The sequence below is a fragment of the Suricata suricatta genome, chromosome 3, assembly GCF_006229205.1.
Source record: "Suricata suricatta isolate VVHF042 chromosome 3, meerkat_22Aug2017_6uvM2_HiC, whole genome shotgun sequence".
Taxonomy (NCBI): domain Eukaryota; kingdom Metazoa; phylum Chordata; class Mammalia; order Carnivora; family Herpestidae; genus Suricata; species Suricata suricatta.
This window is the reverse complement of record NC_043702.1, coordinates 119,001,993-119,022,335: the sequence shown is the minus strand read 5'-3', so window position 1 is coordinate 119,022,335 and position 20,343 is coordinate 119,001,993. Positions and strand designations below refer to the sequence as shown.

The 20,343-nt window shown below is 44.7% G+C and overlaps 1 long non-coding RNA gene across 3 annotated transcripts; it reads right to left on the bottom strand.

Annotated features, from left to right (window-relative positions):
* Positions 1–6,547: 6,547 nt before the first annotated feature.
* Positions 6,548–19,758, bottom strand: LOC115286624. Of its 3 annotated transcripts, XR_003906172.1 has the most exons (5): positions 19,649–19,758; positions 19,096–19,156; positions 16,994–17,177; positions 9,257–9,359; positions 6,548–6,673 (listed from the first exon to the last, which is right to left on the bottom strand). It is a non-coding gene; the product is annotated as an uncharacterized LOC115286624 (long non-coding RNA). The 3 variants fall into 3 exon arrangements; XR_003906170.1 differs by lacking the exons at positions 6,548–6,673; positions 9,257–9,359 and adding an exon at positions 14,490–14,739; XR_003906171.1 differs by lacking the exons at positions 6,548–6,673; positions 9,257–9,359 and adding an exon at positions 16,236–16,630.
* Between the last annotated feature and the right edge of the window lie 585 nt (positions 19,759–20,343).

The window sequence follows — 20,343 nt, the reverse complement described above, 5'->3', positions numbered from 1 at the left end:
TACTTTGGGTCTTCAAATACCCTCTCCATGCTCCCTGTCCACACCACCGATCTCCAGAGCAGTTTATCTAGCTTCCTTCTTGACCTGGCTCCTTCGTTGTTTAATAAATATTCCAGACATTTCATAGGCACCATGCTTTTGCTGCCTGCCTGGTCTTTCCCTGTTTTCCTTCCACATCAGGCATGGTCCCTACCACCCTGAGTTGAATGAGCCCTAGACTCAGGCATTGTTCTTGCTTGATCTCCTCGTCTCTCTCCCAGTACCCAGTTATCTCTCCCCCACTAGCCAGCTATCTCTCCCAGGATCTAGTCCATCAGCAAGCCGGGCTGGCCTCCCCTCTGAGATGTGTCCCGGGTGTGTCTGCCTCTCCCATCGCCATGGTGGCGGCCAACCTGCCCTGGGCTTTGCCATCTCTGCTGGCTCACTGCGATGAAGGTGGAAACTGGGATCCTTCTTCCTCTTTTGTTCCATCTGGAATCTAGCCTCTCCGGAGCAGCCCAAGGGTCTTCTCCAGATTCCAATCCATCCCCACTATTCCCTGCTTAAAGGCACACAGGTGGCTTCCAACAGCATGCAGAATAAAATACAGACGCACTGGCATGGCCTACCGGGCCCACATGAACTGTTCCCACCCTCCTTGACCTCACATCCCTACCCCCAAGACCATCCCTTCCTCACACAGAATCAGGGTTAGTTCAGCACTGAGGATTTTCCTCTTGTGGTCCGTCTTCTGACACGCTGCCTGCTGACTTGTTTTCCACCTTCAGACTCCAACCTTGTCATTACCTCCCTTGGGGAAGGGTCCCTTACACTCTGACTCAAGCGGCCATCATGATCTCCCCAGCCCTGTCGCTCTGTGTTTTATCCTATTGTACTTCCTTACAGCCCTTCTTGATGTCTGAATTCATCTTCTGTGTTTCTTTGCTGTCTGTTTCGAAGAGTAGAACAGAAGCTTTGTGAGAGCAGGGATTCTGTCTGTTTTGTTCACCGTGATGCTCTCTGTTCCTACAACCGTGCTAGGCACTCATTGGGACCTCGGTGGGTTATGTGCTTGAACCAACAAACGAACAAATGAATACATGAATGAATGCATGAATGCATGTGGGTTGGAAGAATATACAGCTGCCTATATGGGTTCTTTGAAGGATCGTGAGAAAGACTTTCCCCCCAGATGTTTCCATTTTGCCTCCTGTTAAAATATCTGAAGTTTCATTAAAATTTTTTTTTTAACGTTTATTCATTTTTGACAGATGGAGAGAGACAGAGCATGAGTTGGGGAAGGGCAGAGAGAGAGGGAGACACAAAATCTGAAGCAGGCTCCAGGCTCTGGGCTGTCAGCACAGAGCCCAAAGGAGGGCTCAAGAACCCACAGACCAAGAGATAAATGACCTGAGCTGAAGTCATATGCTTAACCAACTGAGCCCCCCAGGGGCCCCCTGAAGTTCCATTTTTTAATAACAATGACTTCTGCTTCTGGATATGATCACTGGGTGGGACTCTCATGCCAAAAACATGCATAAAACCTGGGGTAGAACATATGAAGCAAGTTTTATTTCCCTTCTTTGTTATTCATTTGTACCCAGAATGTGAGGACTCAGGTGTTTCACTAATTGTAGAAAACTCTTTGGCCATTATCTACTAGCTACTACCTTCCCCCATTCTGTGTCCCCTGTCCTGCTGGGCGTATGCCAAAACTTCACATTCTAGTTTTATGTGATTTCCCTTATCATTCATATTTTAAATCTCTTTCTCTGTACTGAGTTCTGCTTTCTTTCTTTAGACCTACCTAGTTCCCTAATTCTTCCTACAGATGTATTTCATCTGCTCTTTAACTTGGCTTTAAATAGCTTTAATAGTTATCTTATTTTTTTCATGTTTAAATTTTATCTTTAGTTTATTAATACTGTAAAAATACTTATTTTTATAAATTTTGTAACCAACAACTGTGTTCTCTCAATTCTTAGGCAACTGATGGAGCCCTTTTCGTTTTTGCTGACTCTTGCTCATGCTGCCTTATTTACTCTACTCTTTACACTTTTCACTTTTGAGTTTATGCTCAGCTTAGCTTAAGCCGTGGGATTCCTGTGAGGTCTGCCTTGAATAACTGTCCCTCCAGATAGGGTTTCTTTTAGCATCTGCTACAAGCTTGAGTTGGCTACCAACACGGGGCCATTTTATGTTCACTTTTCTTTTGGAGTTTCCGAGATGATAGACAGTATAAACATGAGTTCCAAATCCACACGAGGTTGGAGTTATATATATTCTCAGAGGAGCCTTCTTTTTCTCCAAAGAACCCTTGATGATAGGTACAAGTATTGTTTTATGCCTCTTCTGTTGGTAGGCAGACTTTTTCTTGTTCTTCTTCACTGAGGATAGAATTTCAATGTTCCTGGATTTCTGCAGGCGTCTCCGATTCATCGTTCCACCTGTGTAGTTCCAGAGAGTGTCTCCTGTTCCCATGTGGCTTTGCCATGGACATCGGGAACAAAAGTTAGCCCCAGAACAGTCTTACCTTTGGCCACTCTCTGGGGGAATTTCCTTATTTACACTCAAGGTCAACTATAGATTTGAGAGCCTTGGTATATATATATACGATGCAGTGTTTTATGTGGTTTGAATGGGAAGGTTTACATATTATCAGCCTGCTCTATGTCGAGATGGAAGGCATGCGTTTTTATTTAACTCTGTATTCACTCATGCTTCATGTCTTTAATGTTGACATCCGATGATTGATAACAATCTTAACTGTTTAGGGAATTTTAAAGCTCAGAAATCCTTTTTACATCTATTTCCTATTAGAAATCTTTGCCTTCCGTGTATAGGTAAGGAAGCCATGCTCAGAGTTAAGCGACTTGGTTAATAATGACTACTATTTTTTGAAGCCTACTCTATCAGACACTATAAATGTACTATGGCAAATGCTGGCAGCAGACTCATGAAATGGGTATTATTTTCTGTGTCTTGTGGTTGAGAAAACTCAGTGTCTGAATGCTAAGGTACTTTGTCTGAGGTCCCATAGCTTGTGACACAGATGCCTGCCTGGTTCCAGAGCCCATTCTCTTCCCAGTGCTGTCTCTGTTCGTTCTCCAAGCTCCTTTCCTAGATGTGAGGTTTTTTGTTTTTGTTTTTTGCATTTTAGTGAAGGCATTTATGCATTTTAGTGCACATTTTTGCTTAGAAAGTTCTTTACTAATAAATATGTTTATCAATAACTTGGTTAGTTGCAAGTGGGCACTGTTTCTTTGATCTAGTTACATACAGGAGGAAAAGCTCCTAAATAACCCACACGACACCAGACACTACCATTTACTGTTTTCACCTGCTCCAGGCTGAGGACTCTTGCCTGTAGATTACAGACAGTCCCTGACTTATGGTGGTTGGACTTACAGTTTTTCAACTTTATGTTGGTATGAACACAGTGTGTGTTCAGTAAAGACAGTACTTCGAGTTTTGCATTCGGATCTTTTCCAGGGCTAACAATGCATCAACAGTACTCTCTCCAGATGTTGGGCGGTGGCAATGAGCTGTGGCTCCCAGTCAAAAACACCGGCAAACAACTGACACACAAATGATCTATACCCCTATGACCATTCTGTTTTTCACGCTCAGTAAACTGTTCGACCAATGCATGAGTTATTTAGCACTTTTTAAAAAACTGACTTTGTGTTAGATGATTTTGCCCAACTATAGGCTAATGTAAGTGTTCTGAGTATGTACAGGTGGGCTAGGCCAAGCTATGATGTCTAGGGGTATGAAATGCACTTTTGACTTATGATATTTTAACTTTACAATGGGTTTATCAGGGTGTCACCCTATCATAAGTCAAGGAGGATCTATATTAGCTAGCATCTCAAGCTGTGCTTTTTATTTTCTTTTTCAACCATGATCTTTCAAATGATGTTTCTCATGGAACAATACAAATCAGATAATTGGAGAAGCAGTGGAATTTTTTGTGAACATGTAGGCCGATCACCAGAGTTCACTTCTTGGAAATCTAGTCACCTTAAAAAAATATATATATATATATTTATATATACATATATATATATATATATATATATACATACATAAACAAGTAGAAATGAATAAAAATCATTGGCTTTGACAAATAAGTTCAACTATCTGTTAAGATAGCTCTTGATTTTTAGTACTTCCCACTATTTATGTCCGTATAATGATGTGAGCCCAGGTAGTGGAAAAACCATGTCTCTAGGAAAGAAATGAGAAATTGTCTGCACGTGGAACCCGACTTGCTGGCCCAGCTCTCTGCAGTTCAGTACAACAGTCTTAATTTGTCAGTCACAATGAAACAATTCGGTGTCCACTAGCCAGATTCAGAGGTAGGAACTTGAGACTTCAAAAGAATCTCTCCTCCCTGTAGGTCAGTCTGTGGTCTCCTGGAGATGCGTCTCTTTTTCTCTGCCAGTCTGGACGTTTCTGGGGACAGGTGCTGGGAAGCCCCGCCTACTCCAACGCCAGGGGTTTGAGTCTAAAACCAGTGGTCTCTTCACTACACAATGTCATTCCCTGGTCCATGGGCTTTCAACTCTGAAGGACTTTCTTCTTTTCTTCAGCCTGGCCAAAATAATCCCATTTTTTATTTGAGACTCAAATCACCTCTTCTCTCAGAAGTGACCCTTGTTACTTTTGTCCATACAGATATTTTTGTTCTTTGAACTTAGAGATGATACACACTTACAATTACACTGAAGACACATTATCTTGGATACCTTTTCTGTATCTCTGGCTAAAACTAACAACACAGGAAACAACACACATTGGTGAGGATGCAGAGACAGGGGAACGCTCTTGCACCATTAGTGGGAATGCAAACTGGTGCAGCCACTCTGGAAAACAGTGTGGAGTTTCCTCAGAATGTTAAAAATAGAACTACCCCACAACCCAACAATTGCACTAGTAGGTATTTACCCAAAGGACACAAGAGGTATATGCATCCCAATGTTTATAGCAGAATTATCCACAATGGCCAAACTATGGAGAGAGCCCAAATGTCCATGGACTGAAGAATGGATAAAGAAGATGTGGTATAATATACATATGCATACACAAAGGAATATTGTTCAGCCATCAAAAGAATGAAATCTTGCTATTTGCAGTGATGGGGATGGAGCTAGACTGTATTGTGCTAAGCAAAACGAGTCAGTCAGAGAAAGACAAATACCATATGATTTCACTCATATGTGGAATTTAAGAAACAAAATATATGTACATAGAGGAAGGGAAAAAAAGAGAGAGAGAAACAAACCATAAGAGATTCTTAATGATAGAGAACAAACTGAAGGTTGATGGAAGGAGCGGGGCAGGGATAGGCTAAATGGATGGTGGATATTCTTGGTATGATGAGCATTGGCTGTTACATGTAAGTGATGAGTCACTAAATTCTACACTTGAAACTAATTTTACCATATATGTTAATTAACTAGAATTTAAATAAAACATTGAAATAAAAAATAAATAAAAGTGGCATGGTATCTCTTTATTTGTATACTATGCTTTGCTTAGTTCCATATTGAAAGACTTTTATTTTGGTATTACACTTTGGTGTCACAATGTTGTCATGATTATCATGGTACTTTTATCTTGGCACAGTGTTTGTTCCAATGGATATGTGTGGTATTACAGCTATTGGGGTGAAGGGCGTAGACATCACCTGTTTTTTAAAATATTTTTTTGATGTTTATTTATTACTTAGACAGAGAGAAATAGAGCATGAATGGGGGAGACGCAGAGAGAGAGAGAAACACAGAATCCAAAGCAGGCTCCGGGCCCTGAGCTGTCAGCACAGAGCCCAATGCGGGGCTTGAACCCACAAACCATGAGATCATGACCTGAGCCGAAGTCGGATGCTTAACTGCCTGAGCCACCCAGGTGCCCCTTACCTGTTTTTTGATAGCTATTAGCAACTGTAAAAGAGAGACTGTTTCTGCACACTCTCACCAATGCTGGGTGCCATAAATAGTTAGACGGAATTTGTTGGCTTTTCATGTGTTAGGTAAGTACATAGCCAGTGAAGCACTCAAAAATTCTAAGTGCTCCCTTTCTTTTTTCTCTAGAGAAAGGACTTTCTAGGTGTTGTGATGCTAACAAAGTTTCATCTCTCTGGATTTCAGTTTTCTTAACTGAAAAAGGGGAGAAGAATACTTAAAGAATATTTATAGAGCTGTTGTCAGGATTAAAGAATACAATGGAAATAAAGAACTGGACCTACTATTGGACAGTGCCCAGTATATGACAGGAACGTTCTCTTTGTGTTCCCTATGATGCCAGGAACGTAGGACACTCAGTGAACACGAGGTGAGGAAAATTAGTGTCATCATCACACCCAGCATCGGCTGAATGCTGGCCACCTCTAGCTACTGCCGTAAGTTCTTGACTTATTGGCCTATTTAATGTTCGCCTTCACACTGTGCTATTACTATCCCTATTTTATACCAACTTAAAGGTATAAGCTAGTGAGGTGTAAATCGCCGATTGAAGCCCAGGCAGTCCGACTTAGAACTTGAGATCGTAAATCTCCCACCTTTTTTGGAAATCAGATGGTGTACAGCAGGTCACCCATCTTTGTCTTGTCCCGATGTGCAGCCCCACAGCACCTTCTTGCTAAGGTTGGCCGGCTTCTGGGACAGGCTTACCGTTCCTCCCTAGACGTGAACTGTAAAGAGGGGGAAACAATAAGCACATTCACTGCAGCCAGGTCAAAACACAAATCACAATTTACTTTATGTGTACAAAGACCGATCTGAGGGGCACCTGGGTGGCTCAGTCAGTTAAGCATTCCACTTCTGCTCAGATCAGAATCTCATGGTCCATAGGTTCGAGCCCCGTGTTGGGCTCTATGCTGACAGCTCAGAGCCTGGAGCCTGTTTCAGATCCTGTGTCTCCCCCTCTCTCTCTGCCTCTCCCCTACTCGCTCTCTGTCTCTGTCCTTCAAAATAAAATGAAGACATTTAAAAAATTAAAAAAAAAAAGACTGATTTGATATGTGCTAGATCCTAGAGAAGTCCCACACCTAGTTAAGTCCGACATAGACCTCGATGTCCATCATTTTACACTATACTTGTAGCAGTGAGCCTTTAATAAGCCACAGGCTTGCATGTTTTCAGGGGAGATATCTTACAGTTAAGTCTAAATAGTCACTGTTTGGCTTTACTTTTTATGTTTCCTCTGTTGCAGCAACAGAGGAGGACTGAAGTAAGAATCATGCACTTCGATTTTTAAATAGCAAACATTCCCCAAAGCCTGAGGTATACAGGTAGTTTTGTTGCAGTGAACATACCTAACCTGTCCCAAGGCAGGGGTGATAGGGGAAGGTGATCTCATTGTCTCGTTACAAACGGACATTGAGGTTGGGAGCGTCAGAAAGCACGTGTGGACTTTTATTGTGCTCTTAGGACAGATGGAAGCAGATCAGGGGGGTGCAGTCTCCATCTTCCAAAAGAGGTCCTGTATTGTGAACTGAATAACTGTGCACAGTCACACACAGGAAAAAAATGTCTAGGAGGTCACGTGACACAATATTAACTCCATGTGGCGGGATTACAGGATATTTTTATGTTTAAAAAATATCTTTCTAGGGGTGCCTGGGGGGCTCAGTTGGTTGAGTGTCCAGCTTTGAGTCTGGTCATGATCTCACAGTTTGTGGGTTCAAGCCCCAACCTGGGCTTTGCGTTGATAGTATGGAGCCTGCTTCGGACTCTCTGTCTCCCTTTCTCTCTACCCCTTCCCCACTCATGCTCTGTTTCTCTCTCCCTCTCTCTCTCAAAAATAAATAAACATTAAAAAAAAATTGTAAAAAACGTCTTTCTGGAGGTGCCTGGCTGACTCAGTCAAGTTAGGGTCTGACTCTTGATTTCTGCTGAGGTATGATGCCAGGGTTGTGAGATTGAGACCTGCATGCGGCTCACACTGAGTGCTGAGTGTGCTCAAGATTTTCTCTCTCTCTCTCTCTCCTGCTACCCCTCCCCCCCATTCATGTGCATCTTTCTCAAATAAAACTAAAAACAATGTTGGGCACCTGGGTAGCTCAGTCGGTTAAGTGTCCGACTCTAGATTTTGGTTCAGGTCCTAACCTCACTGTTCATGGGATTTTGCTCTGAGTAGGGTTCTGCACTGACAGTGTGGAGCCTGCTTGGGATTCTCTCTTTCTCTTAAATAAAATAAACTTTAAAAAATGTTTCTCTGGATTTCCTGAAAAAAATTTTTTTGAGAGAGAGAGCGAGAGCAAGAAGGGCCCCACCATCAGGTGTTGGTAGCCATTACCTGTGGCTATTTTAGCTTCGCCATCATTTAGAGCTGTGACGTGTTTGCTGGGTTATGCTCTTCTTCGCAAAAGAAAAAAAAAAGAGCAAAAAAAGCTACAGTATAGAACACCACTTTAATATTATAGGCATTCAGTTTTATTGAAAAGACACCTTCATTATTCAGAGATCAAGATCCTAACTTAGAGACATTTATGAAAATGTCCATAGTTGTTGAAGACCTAGTCTCTTAAATTATACATGCAGTGAAAATAAGAGAAAATAAAAACATGTTTTTGAGAGTCAAAATGATACAGAAGAGTTGGAAGTGATGCCATCAATATCTACAGATCTCTGAAGAAATTTAAGTTAATTTTTTTTAAACATTTATTTATTTTTGAGAGGCAGAGAGAGCATGAGTAGAGGAGGGGCAGAGAGAGAGGGAGACACAGAATCTGAAGCAGTCTCTGGGCTCTGAGCTGTCAGCACAGAGATGCGGGGCTTGAATCCATGAACCTCAAGATCATGACCTGAGCCGGAGTTAGCTGCTCAACCAACTGAGCTACCCAGGTGCCCCAAGAGCTAAAATTTTATGATTTTTTAAAAGTAGGCTCTCTGTCCAATATGGGGCTTGAACTCATGACCTTGAGATTAAGTTTTTAAAACTAGATAATAGTGGTGACAATGATTGAACACTTTTTATGTGTCAGATCCTGTTCTAAGTATATGAATGAATTGAATTCTCACATTAAGGAGATTTATTCCCTTCTCTCCATCTTAAAGATGAGAATACTGAGGAACATAGAGATTATACAGCCAGGTTACAAGCAGTAAATGGTAGATTGGGGATTTGAACCAAGAAATCTGCATATTCTGTTCCAGATTGTAGATTGCATATTGGTTACTATGTAGCCTCACTATAGACTTAGGAACAAAGGGATTGATTCACAACTTTTTGAAATTGGTAGTAGAGAAACTCCTAGCTAGATATTACCTACCAACTCCAGTTCTTGGTACGCCAACCTTGGGAGTTGCTTGGCCAGAATCACCCATGGGACGCCTACTGCTCTATTCCTTAATATCTCCTGATACTCAGAGAATCTTAGGAAGAAAACCGAAGAGTTAGACCTCAGTGTGGAATTTATTTTCTTTATCTTAAAATTTTATTTGGACACTAGCTGATGTTCACAGTGAATTAAAATGGTAACAAACTCAAAAGAGAGATGACCATTGAAGGTACGTGGAAGCGCTAGATGTTACTGAACTGATTGGCAATCTGGGACCAGAAAGAAGCCAAAGGAGAATGAGACGCACATGTGGTTACCACAAGTAATCTCTTTTTCATTGGTGGGACCAAGGGCTGGGGCACATGCTGCCTGCCGGAAACTCCAGGTTCTCTGCTTTACCTCTACATGAGGAAAACTATACTCTAAAAATTCTACTGAGTTCCAGAGTCTATTAAGTCTGATTAAAACAAACAGCTAAACAGCTAATGTATCTGCTGCCAGCTGGTCAAAGGCTTTGTGACATGCCAAAGCCACCTCTGGCTTTTGTGTCCCATTGGGTTTGCATGACTTCTGCACGATTGGATTTAGAGTCACAGCTCAATTTGGGATTAGAAGATCCGATTTACTGAATTGTAGTTAAACTAGTAAATTAGTGACAGAAGGCATTTGACCTAGATGTTTGTATTTCTTTAGTTCATTCTCCAGGATTTATCTCTACCTTATATTTTGGGATAACTTAAGTAAATCAGCATAACTGTTATATAAACAATGGGTTATATTCTTAAAAACTAGTGGGGAATTTTTGTTAAAAATGTTAACTTCAGGAGTATTAATCACCACACTTAAGAATGTATCTACAGAGAATGACTTCCTTAAAGAAATGACTCTTAACTATAATTAAGTTCATTCCCTACACATCCTTAATCTAATGATTCTAAGTTATTTCTCTGTCTTCTTTTCTTAATGCAAGGCACTCACTTTGGAAACTTCTGAGACTATGCTGGTGACAAATCCAATCCAGCAAGACTCAACCTGGGTCCATCACAGTGTTATGACATTGGTGACTTGGGTATATACACTGCATAATAATCCACCCTCTCCTCTTTCCCCCCTATTTCTGGAGATGTCCCTTCCCTAGTTTCTAGTTTGGGACCTTCTCTCTTCCCATACTCGCTGAGGTGCTGGCTCACAAAGTTTCCTCTGTGTTTTCTGGACTGTGCATCTCTTCTCTTCTACGTGTTCATTGCCCAGGTTTCATGCAGGCTCAGCCCCCACACTACCATGAGCAACTTGAGAGAGGTACTGAACGTCACTTCCCTCTGTATCTCCAGGCCTACCTAGCACATTGTAGGAGATCAAAATAAAATGATTTTTTAGAGTTAAGATATATTGATAAAGACAATAACCTTTTATTTTTCTTCTCACTGTGATTTGGTGAAGAAATGGAAGATAACCTTAAGCAGAACTTGGTTGCGTAGTTCTTGGGGTGTTCAAGTCCCTTTGAGGTGGCAGTTATGATTGGGTTTTAGCTCCTGCCCTACCAGAGAAATGATGGGGTGTGTGTGTGTGTGTTTATGTGTTGTGTGTGAAGAATGAGGTGGATGTCAGGAGAGGTGAGTGGACCAGACCATTCACTTCTGGCATTCTTGTGCCTCACTTGTCTTCCTGAGATAGAAGCAGAAAGAGAACTACCATTTCCAACTACCATTTCTGTGTTGGCCACGCAGAAATCCCATCATCTCTTACCAGCTGGAGATTTCCCTACCAGTCCTCCTCTCTAGGTCCTCTATTAGCACTTACTGCAGCACTGTCCTCCTGGAGCTGTAGTTTTCCCCGGTGGGGAGTCTTGGGCATGTCCCAAGTAACCTTCTGCTGTTCACGACTTGCGTCTGACAAGACCTCGGAGTTAGAGAAGCTCCGAACATACCAGACTCTGTGTCCTAGGACGGTCGTTGTTTCTTCCACCACAAAGCATTATTTTAGGCCAACCAGAAAACTGAAAAGATTTCTAAAACTGCTAGGTAACGCATTATACACATAAAATCACACATACACCATTAGTTTCAAGTGCGGAACTTGAAGGTGGTCACCACTACAAGAAGCAAGAGGAAAGCCCACACCTGAGCCCTGAGCATGGAAAGCCAGTGTGCGGGGTGAATTTGGGGCCACTGAACTAGAGCCCCTTCTTTTAGCTCCACCACTGTCTGGTCTCTGCTCGTCCACACACTTAAGTCACACTGAGATTTTGTTGCAGGAGTGAGGCTGGATCCAAAGGACCCAAGCTGGCCAGTGGCCCAGAGGTGCCAGATGGCTGGCATCTGCAGGGGATGATGACACACAGGGGATAAATGAAGGGAAGGAGAACGTGTAGCTGAGAGATACTGAAGCCCGAGCGGTGGTTCTGCTCCAGTGACTCCCTAAATTTTTGGTTGAGGGCGGTTATTCATAGCAGCACTAATCTCCTTTCTCGGTCTCCCCCTGGCCAAACATCAAAGGAATTAAAGGAAAATGCCAGAGTATATCAACATCAGTCTGAATCCCACCACCCTAGCACACCTAATCTCTTTTTGAAAAATTTTTATTTTTTGTATATTCTCTTACCGAATTTGCTTTTTAATCTGTACAGCAGTTACTCACTTCAAAATACAAAAAGGAACAGAATCCTTTATTTGAATTTTTCCATTAAGTCAAGGTGAAGGAGATATTTTCATCTAAGTGGGAAAGTTCTGGAAAGTGGGTGAACAGTGTCTGAAGTTTGGGCTTTCTGGTTTTGGCTTATTGGACCCTTGGACACATTTTTGTGACCTTGAGAAAGTTCTCTCATCTCAGTGATGGGTGGTAAGAAGCTTTGCTTTGGCCTGCAGAATGGAAGGCCCCAGAACATATTTGTGATCGTTAGTACAAAGAGTTAACACGGTACATGCCACTTACTCTTTACAGCTGGTAATGTTTTCCTTTTATTAAAAAAAAAATCCAAACTTAAAGAAAAGTTGCAAGAATAGCAGAATGAACACACATTTCCTCTTTACCTAGATTTGTCGATGGTTACCATTTGGCCACATTTGTTTTATGTCTTTTGTTCCACATGTGTGCATGTTCACACAAATATTTTTTTGGAAAGCCATTTGAAAGTCATTTTCACAGAGAATTCAATTATTATTTTCCATAATGTCTTAATACATGTCTTCTAAGCACAAGGACATTATCCTAGACAGCAGTGTAAATGTCACACTCAGGAAATCTAACATTAAATCATAATATTATCTAATATATAGACCACATTCAAATATCTCCATTGGTCCCAACAATAGTTTGAAATGTTTTAGTCCTTTTTTCAATCCAAGATCAAGAATTATTCAATACATTAGCTGTCCTGTTTTTTTTTTTTTAATCTAGACAGTTCCTGGGCCTTTAAAGAAATTCTCATATCTTTTGATATTTTTGAAGGATTCAAGCCAGCTGTTTTGTAAAGTGCCTCTCATTTTGTTTTTTTTTTAATTTTTTAATGTTTTATTTTATTTTTGAGGGAGAGAGAGAGATGGGGACAAAGGATCTGAAGTGGGCTCTGTGTCGACAGCAGTCAGCCCAATGCGGAGCTTGAACTCACAACGCATGAGATCATGACCTGAGCCGAAGTCAGACACTTAACCAACTGAGCCACCCTGGCACCCCAAGTGTCCCTCAGTTTAAATTAATCTAATTATCTCCTCATGCTTGGCTTCAGGTTAAACCTCTTTTTGGCAGAAATGCCGTATCTGTGATGTCAAATCTTTCTCAGTGCATCAGTCACATCAGGAAGCACAAGATGGCAGAATCTCATTATTGATGCTGGTTATTTTGATTAGTTAAGTTGATGTCCCCAGATTTCTCAATTTAGAAGTACCTTCCCCCCCATGTTTAGTGCGTAAGCAATTCACTGCCAGTGGTTTCTTGTATGCTCATCTTTGTGATTACAGCCAACATTTCATGACATATCTCCTTCCTGATGAGTCTACTTTCTTCATCTGACCACTCTAGTATTTGCAATTCTTGGGTGTCTACGTCCACCCTCACCAGTGGCGTGACTTCGTGCACCTTTCTTAGAGAGGCTCTTAGTATCTCGCCTCTCTCTCTGTTTCCTCTTGAGGTTTCCAAAGATCCTATGGGGGTTATTCCACAGAAGCCTCATGTTGAGCCAAAGGTCAAGAAAGCCTGTCTCTGAGAGGTTTGTGGCCATGGCTTTTTGTCTAATGGAGTACCTCATAGATTGATAGCCAAAAAGTTTACAAAATGTTTAAAAGAATTCTATCAGTCTGGAATAAACAAGAAGGAAATAGTACAAAATGAAAGGAGATCTTTGAACCCCTCACCTTGTGCAGACAGGAGATGGTTGAGAAAAGCACTCGTCTGCAAACTCGGGCCAGATTCAGGCAAAGGAATGAGACCCCAGAAGGGAGAGAGCAATGAGCCAGTGAACAAAGTGGCAGAGCTGAGCCCCAATCAAGAATTAGCTATCCATGCCCAGTGGAATTTCAGCATCACTTATGGACCCGTGACATGGTGTGTCTCTTGTTTCCCTGTGTGTCCACGGCTGTGAGGCCTGCCATAGTGGGGGGCTGGTCACTTAAGTCACTGGCATGTAGATTGGAGGAGTGGGGCTCAGTCGCTGCCCCTGAATAACTATGCACACCTGAACCTGACTTGACTGCTTTGACCTGGTGTCATGATGGGATGGGGCTTATTGGTCTTGGGGGAGGGACTAAGTATTTTGCAGGTGGGAAGGCTGTGAAGTATTGTCACCTGTGGGTGAACTGCTGTGACTGTATTTTCCAAAGATGGCCACAACAAGATTTCTGCTTTCCAACAATGCAATCTCGATACGTCTCCCTTGGAGGGGGAAGGTCTCTGGTCCTTTTCCTTAAATTTGGGCTGATGCTTGACCCACAGCAGAAGTTAGACTAGATCATAAATGCTGAGAGAGCATCCTGTCTGGTTCTCTTGGGATGCTCGCTCTTAAAACCCAGGCACTTTGCACTGAAGCCCAAGCAGTGACATAGTGAGGCGAGGAGTAGGTGTTCCTGCTGAGAGCCCCACTGACAGCCAGCATCGACCGCCAGACACATGAGTCACGAGACTTTGCAGGATTCCCACCTCCTCATGTCAAGCAACCCTGAACCTTCAAGTCTTTCCCGCAGAGCCCAAGCATTGTAACACGGTGGCAAGAACTCCTGACCCACAGAATAGGTGCACATAATGTTCTTGTTTCATTTTGTCATAAGTTTGGGGTACTTTGTACCACATCAGTAGTCACTGGAACACTGGATGGATTTTGCACTTCCCTGTGGGAGATGCCAACGTTGGTTCTTATTCCTGTCGATCCCATTGCCTCCAAATAGAAGCCATTTTCCAAGGTCGATGTGGGAGATCCTTCATTTTTAGCAAACTAGAAGCAAGAAGCCAGGTGTTCAAGAGATGAAGAAGGGTGCCAGGTATCCCTGGGAGAAAAAAAAGTGTTTGGAAATGTAACACAGCTGGAAAAATCCATCGTATTGCAAACCAGACTCAATGAGTTCATATTGAACATTGTGCTAAGCGTCAGGGCAAGCATACATGAGACAGAAGACCCCGCACATGGACAAGAACAGATGAGCCTCTCTTCCTGTGTCCAACTGCCTGCTTTTCTCTCTGTGCCCCACTGCAAATTCTCAAGAAGAAATATGTGATTTTTTCTTACTCCCTCGCTGGGTAGTTTTCATATAAAGCCAGCTGCTGGCCCACGGCAGGTGTCTGGCTCTGGGTCAGGCATCTGCCCCACTCTTCAGGTCTGTGGTACAGGTGACTGGAGTTGCTTTGGGCTGAACTATGTCCCACCCCAAATGCATATGCTGAAGCCCTAAACCCCAATCCCTCAGAATGTGCTTTTACTTGATGATAGGGCCTTTAAAGAATTGCTTACATAAATTGAGGCTATTGGGGTGGGCTTAACTCAATATGACTGGTGTCCTTATAAGAGGAAATGCGCACACACAGAGAGGGACATCGGGGATGAAGCACAGAAGATTCCAGTGAGGACACAGCCAGCAAATGGCCAATGAGAGCCAAGGAGAGAGTCCTGAGAAGAAACCAAACCTGCTGACACCTTGATCTTGACTTCTATGCTTTACAAATTCCTTACAATGCAAGTCATCTCCCTTGCAAAGAATTAAAACACTCAGAAAGATGTGAATAAAACTTTACACACATAATTTACCACAGTGACATTGACTTTAAAGCAGGTCATAAAGCACAAAATTGGTTCTTAAAATCTGTCTTTAAACAGACAACTATTGTTGCACACCTATGGCTGGATGAGCAAGGAATTTGGGGCAAGATTTTGGTCTCTGAATACAGAATCCAGCTAGCTAGACCTAGAGGGGCATCGCTTTTCAGGAAACCAGAAGAAGATTCTTCCAGATCAAAGAGTCCTTAGAGATAGTCTAATCCAGCCTTTCACACCACAGATGAGAATCTTGTGTTCAAGAAGCATCTGCCAGCCTCCCAGACTTCTTCAGGTGGCCAGAGAGCAGAACCAGCCCATCACTGGAGCCCAGATTTGCATTCATGGTGCAGCAGCTGAGTTCCAAAGTTGAGCATTTACAGTGTCAGGTCCTGAGGGTCACCGCCTCCGAGTCTGGAGTGCCACAAGATGTTCTCAGGACAGCATTGCCCAGTGCTTCCACCAGAAACCCCCAGGCTGCTTGCCAAAAATCAACAAACTTCCAAAACTGCTTAGACCTAAGGAATCAGAAGTCTGGAATAGGGGTCAGGAATCTGTATTTTATTTTATTTAAAAAATTTTTAAATTTTTATTTATTTGTCAGAGAGAGACAGAGCACAAGCAGGGGAGGGGCAGAGAGGGAGACACAGAATCTGAAGCAGCCTCCAGTCTCTCAGCTGTCATCACAGAGCCTGATGTGGGGCTCAAACTCACAAGCAGTGAGATCATGACCTGAGTGGAAGTCAGTCACTTAACCGACCGACTCATCCAGGTGTCCCAGGGACCTGTAGTTTAACCAGCAGCCCAGCTGATTTTTATTCACTCTGAAATGTGACAAGCACGAGGCCAGGACAAGTGCAAATCTCTGCAGTCGCCTCTTCCTGGAGATCATCTTTCATTTTGGTCCTCAGTCCCATCCTCTGTGTCCTGCTCTTGTCCTGGGGTCCCCCTTGGCATTCTTTTCTGCTCTGTGCATGGGCCGAGGCATTCTTCCTCTTCCTCCTCTCTCTCCTGCACCTGCTGCTCTTCTGGGTTCTTATTTTTGTCTCTTTCTTCCCCTGTGTTGTATTTTCCCCTCTCTTGCTTCTGACCCGCTCTGCCCCCTTCCAAAGTGGGGCTGGGGCATGGACCTGGGCCAGAGACCAGATTGCAAGGGAGGAAAGGTCCGGATCCTAGCAGAGTTCTGGTCAGGCCCTATCCCCTCCCCCTGGGGAGACCAGAACTGGGATGACATGTCTGTCGGCAAGGGATGGGTGAGGGAGGGGGCGAGGGTGCAGATTTATGACTCAGGAATTTCCACGAGGAAGAAAGTCAAGGAGCCCAAGGTGGCCAGCAGGGTGCGGTAGGGCAGGGAGGGGAGGTTCACACACACCTGCCTCCCCCCACCCCCCTGCCTTCCGGGAGTCTGTGTGTGGGCGAGCTAAAAGAGCAACTGAGAATCAGGTGTGCACTTTTGAATGGACACTTCACCAGACACGTTCCCAGGTGTTTACCTGCTGGGAGGCATTTGTGTCCTCATCTGTCAGACCTGAGGCTGTTGAAGGAATCCATGCACACATCTTAGAGACGAACCTTGAGCACGCAGGAGCGGAGGCTTTCCTGAGACACCCCTCATGCCCAGGCGCACGAAAGGCAGGGTGCCCTCTCAGAGTCCAATGTGCTGTGCCTCGGGGGAAACTGAGAATCAGTCGATGTTGGTCTTACTTGTCCAATATAATGGAGCAAGTGCCCATACAGTCTGGCCCAGAGTAAGCGCTCGTGCCTGCGGGCTATTACTTGTTATCAGCAACTGGTCTTTTCTCTGCCCTGGGTCTGCATTTATTTCCCATTCCGGACTGGCACGGGGCTGGCATTTGGGGACCTCTCACAAGGAGGTCTTTGTGTCAGAACACCTGGAAGGAAACCGCAGGCAATCCCTCCCTCCCCTGGAGAACATGCACGCTACCCCCATTAGGTGTGGGCTGTGCTCTTCAGAGGCCCAGGAAATGCCATTACTGACATAGGGCTCCGTGTGGCCGTGCCCTGCACCTGTTGCTGGAAGGTCTGCTATGTCTCACAGACTCCACGGGGCAGGATGGCATCTGGGCAGGAGGAGCAGAGGGTCCTCACCTGGGATCCATGTTTCCAGAGTGCAGCCCCCTGACCAGTGCTGTCCAGGTGGGTCAGCACCACCTGAGACAGGAACTCAGGGGTCTGTCCTCTCCTGTTGGTCTGGATGAGCCAGAAATCAGCTCCCCTTCCTTTCTTCCTTTCTCTGGCTTCCCATCAGGTGTCCTTCTTTGACACCTGTCCTGAAGGCCCGCTCCACCCCAGTGCCCCACCATCCCCACCCCATCTTCCAGGGCATTGTTGCTGGGCATTTCTTCCAGAGGCTGTACCGGAATTTAAATGCATGTTTCTGGGTCCTCTGCCTCCTAGCATCACAGATGAGCCCTACGTGGTCCAGTTTGGCCTTAGCACCCGTTGGCTGGCCCGCCCTCCTCCACCGACACCCTGCTCCACTTACCGCCCCCAGACTCCCCTTGCACTTCACCCTGGCCTGCCTTTTTTCTCTGTTTCTGCTCCGCTGGAGGCATTCCTGCTGCTTCCAACCTTTTGTTAACCTTCTAATCAAGGCTCCACTCAAAATAGATCTTAGGAGCACGCCTGGCCTGCCCCTGCTAATCACCCTCCGCAGCCCTGCAGAAACAACCTGCCCCTCCTTGCCTCTGCTTCCCTGTGCACACAGCCCAGTTGTGATACTTCTCCCCATGTGTCATCATTAAATGGCTACACCTGTGCCTCCCCAGGGCTCTGATGTCAGCTCCACAGGTCTTTTAATGGTGTCCCCAAGGCCAGCCTTAGGGCTTCAGTATAGTGGTCTCTTGGGGACTCATGGCAACGGCTGCATTTTATCCTGACAGGACTGTCCATAATCTCAATGCCACCCCCTCACTAACCCCACAGACCAGCAGCTGGAAAAGGATCTTTGATCATTGGGTGAATTAATCTCCACTATCATGTGCATATAGCATCAGGCTTAAGCCTCAACTGCCCACCAGACTCTGAGATGATGGACACTTTCCTAAGATAGAGGGGACTTTAGTGACTAGGTTGCTCTCCAATCTTAGCTTCATTGTATTGGCAATTTCTTTCTTTCTTCCTTCCTTCCTTCCTTCCTTCCTTCTTCCTTCTTTCCTTCCACACATTCATTCTCCTGTGCATCCCCCTCACCACTCCTCCTAAAGCAGGATTCTGCTACTGATGTTGGTCAGAAGACCTTTTTTATTTCCTTCACAATCCTAATACTTGTCTAGTTATTTGTCTGTGTGTTTATCTCCCTCCTAGGATACAAACTTCTTGGGCACAGAGATCCTGACTTCCATCTTTGCTCTAGTGCTCTGGTATTATAGGATGAATTAATGGGTGAGCACATGTACATTTCACGGTTTCTGTGTGCCTGACTCTGGGTGAAGAACAGTAGATGCAAAAGAAAGACCGCTTTTGTTTTCAGTAGGCTGGCTCACGAGTTAGGGAGACAGATGCCGCCATGGTGCAGAGTGAAAAGTTCTGACTTAGCAGAACACAGCATCTTTCCAGAAGTTGGAGGACTCACCTGAGCTGGAAGGAGGTGGGGCTGGAACGGAGGTTCGACCTTCACATTGAGTCCTGAAAGCCTGTGAAATGTACCAGGCAAAGGATCAGGAAGGACGTTCTAGGGGAGTGAAGCTCATGGACCAAAGCCCAACGGAGAGAGAATGGAAGGTGGAAGAAGGGCAGAAGTAGCTGGAGCCTGGCATGCCAGGGAAGCAAGCCCATGAAAAGAACTGCCCTCCTGGCAGAGTGGCTGTCCCCGTGGGTTGGGGGCTTTACTTCCTCCAGCTCCCGGCCAACCCTTGGACTTCAAGAGGCTGTAGGCCCACCTGAAGAGAGGGAAGTGTTGCAGGCCTTAGTGTCCCCCGTTCCTCCCCAACAGGGCCCCTCCTCTCCACACTGCTCCCAGGAGGCGGCGGTGGGGGCCCTGCCTCCCAGCCTCAGGGACAGGCAGCGTGGGCAGCATCGACCTGCTGAGGAAGCCGGCTCACAGAAGGGCTCAGGCAGCATCTGAGCACTCTGCTGAGTCAGCGGCGCCCGCAGCCGGAGAAAAAACCAAGAGGAGTTACACGCACTCGGGTTCCTGAAAGAAGGCAGATGGCAAATCTCAGGATGCTTCTTTTCAAGATGCTGGGAACTCCGGAACTAGAGCCTTTGGGGGTGTCTTTGAGAAGCAAGGGGAGGGGGTGACAGCCAGCCTGTTTACCCGCCACCCCCCACCCCCACCCCCACCCCCACCCTCTCTTCCACTGAGACTTCCTGAGTGCCTGTTGTGTGCACGGACTCTTCCAGCCAGTGGGAGTGTGACCTGGAACAGAGCAAAGTCATGCTCTCATAGAGCCGACATCCTAGGTGTGGAGGGGGGTGCGGGGCGGGGGGCGGGGTTGACAACATAGAAGAAAAAACCAGGCACGTCACGCATGTCAGGTAGTGACGAGAGCAACGAGGAAAAATAAAGCAGGCCAAGAGAAAAAGGGTGATGAGTGTCGGGTGTGTGCTCTTTGAAAGAGAGACAGAGATGGCCTCCCTGAACATGACATTTGAGCAGACCCCTGACTGGAGTGAGCGAGAGAATATCAGAAGGGAAACTTGTATCTCTGCTAACTGAGGGTGTTACCTTCTAAGCAGGTGTCTCGTTCAGCAGGGAGAGCACAGCCCAGAGCAATCTCCCATCAATGAGTCAGTCTAATATAATAATTTATACTTATTGTAATGCTACATTATGATGTATTCTGGATTATGATAAATTTATAAACGATAAATAATATAA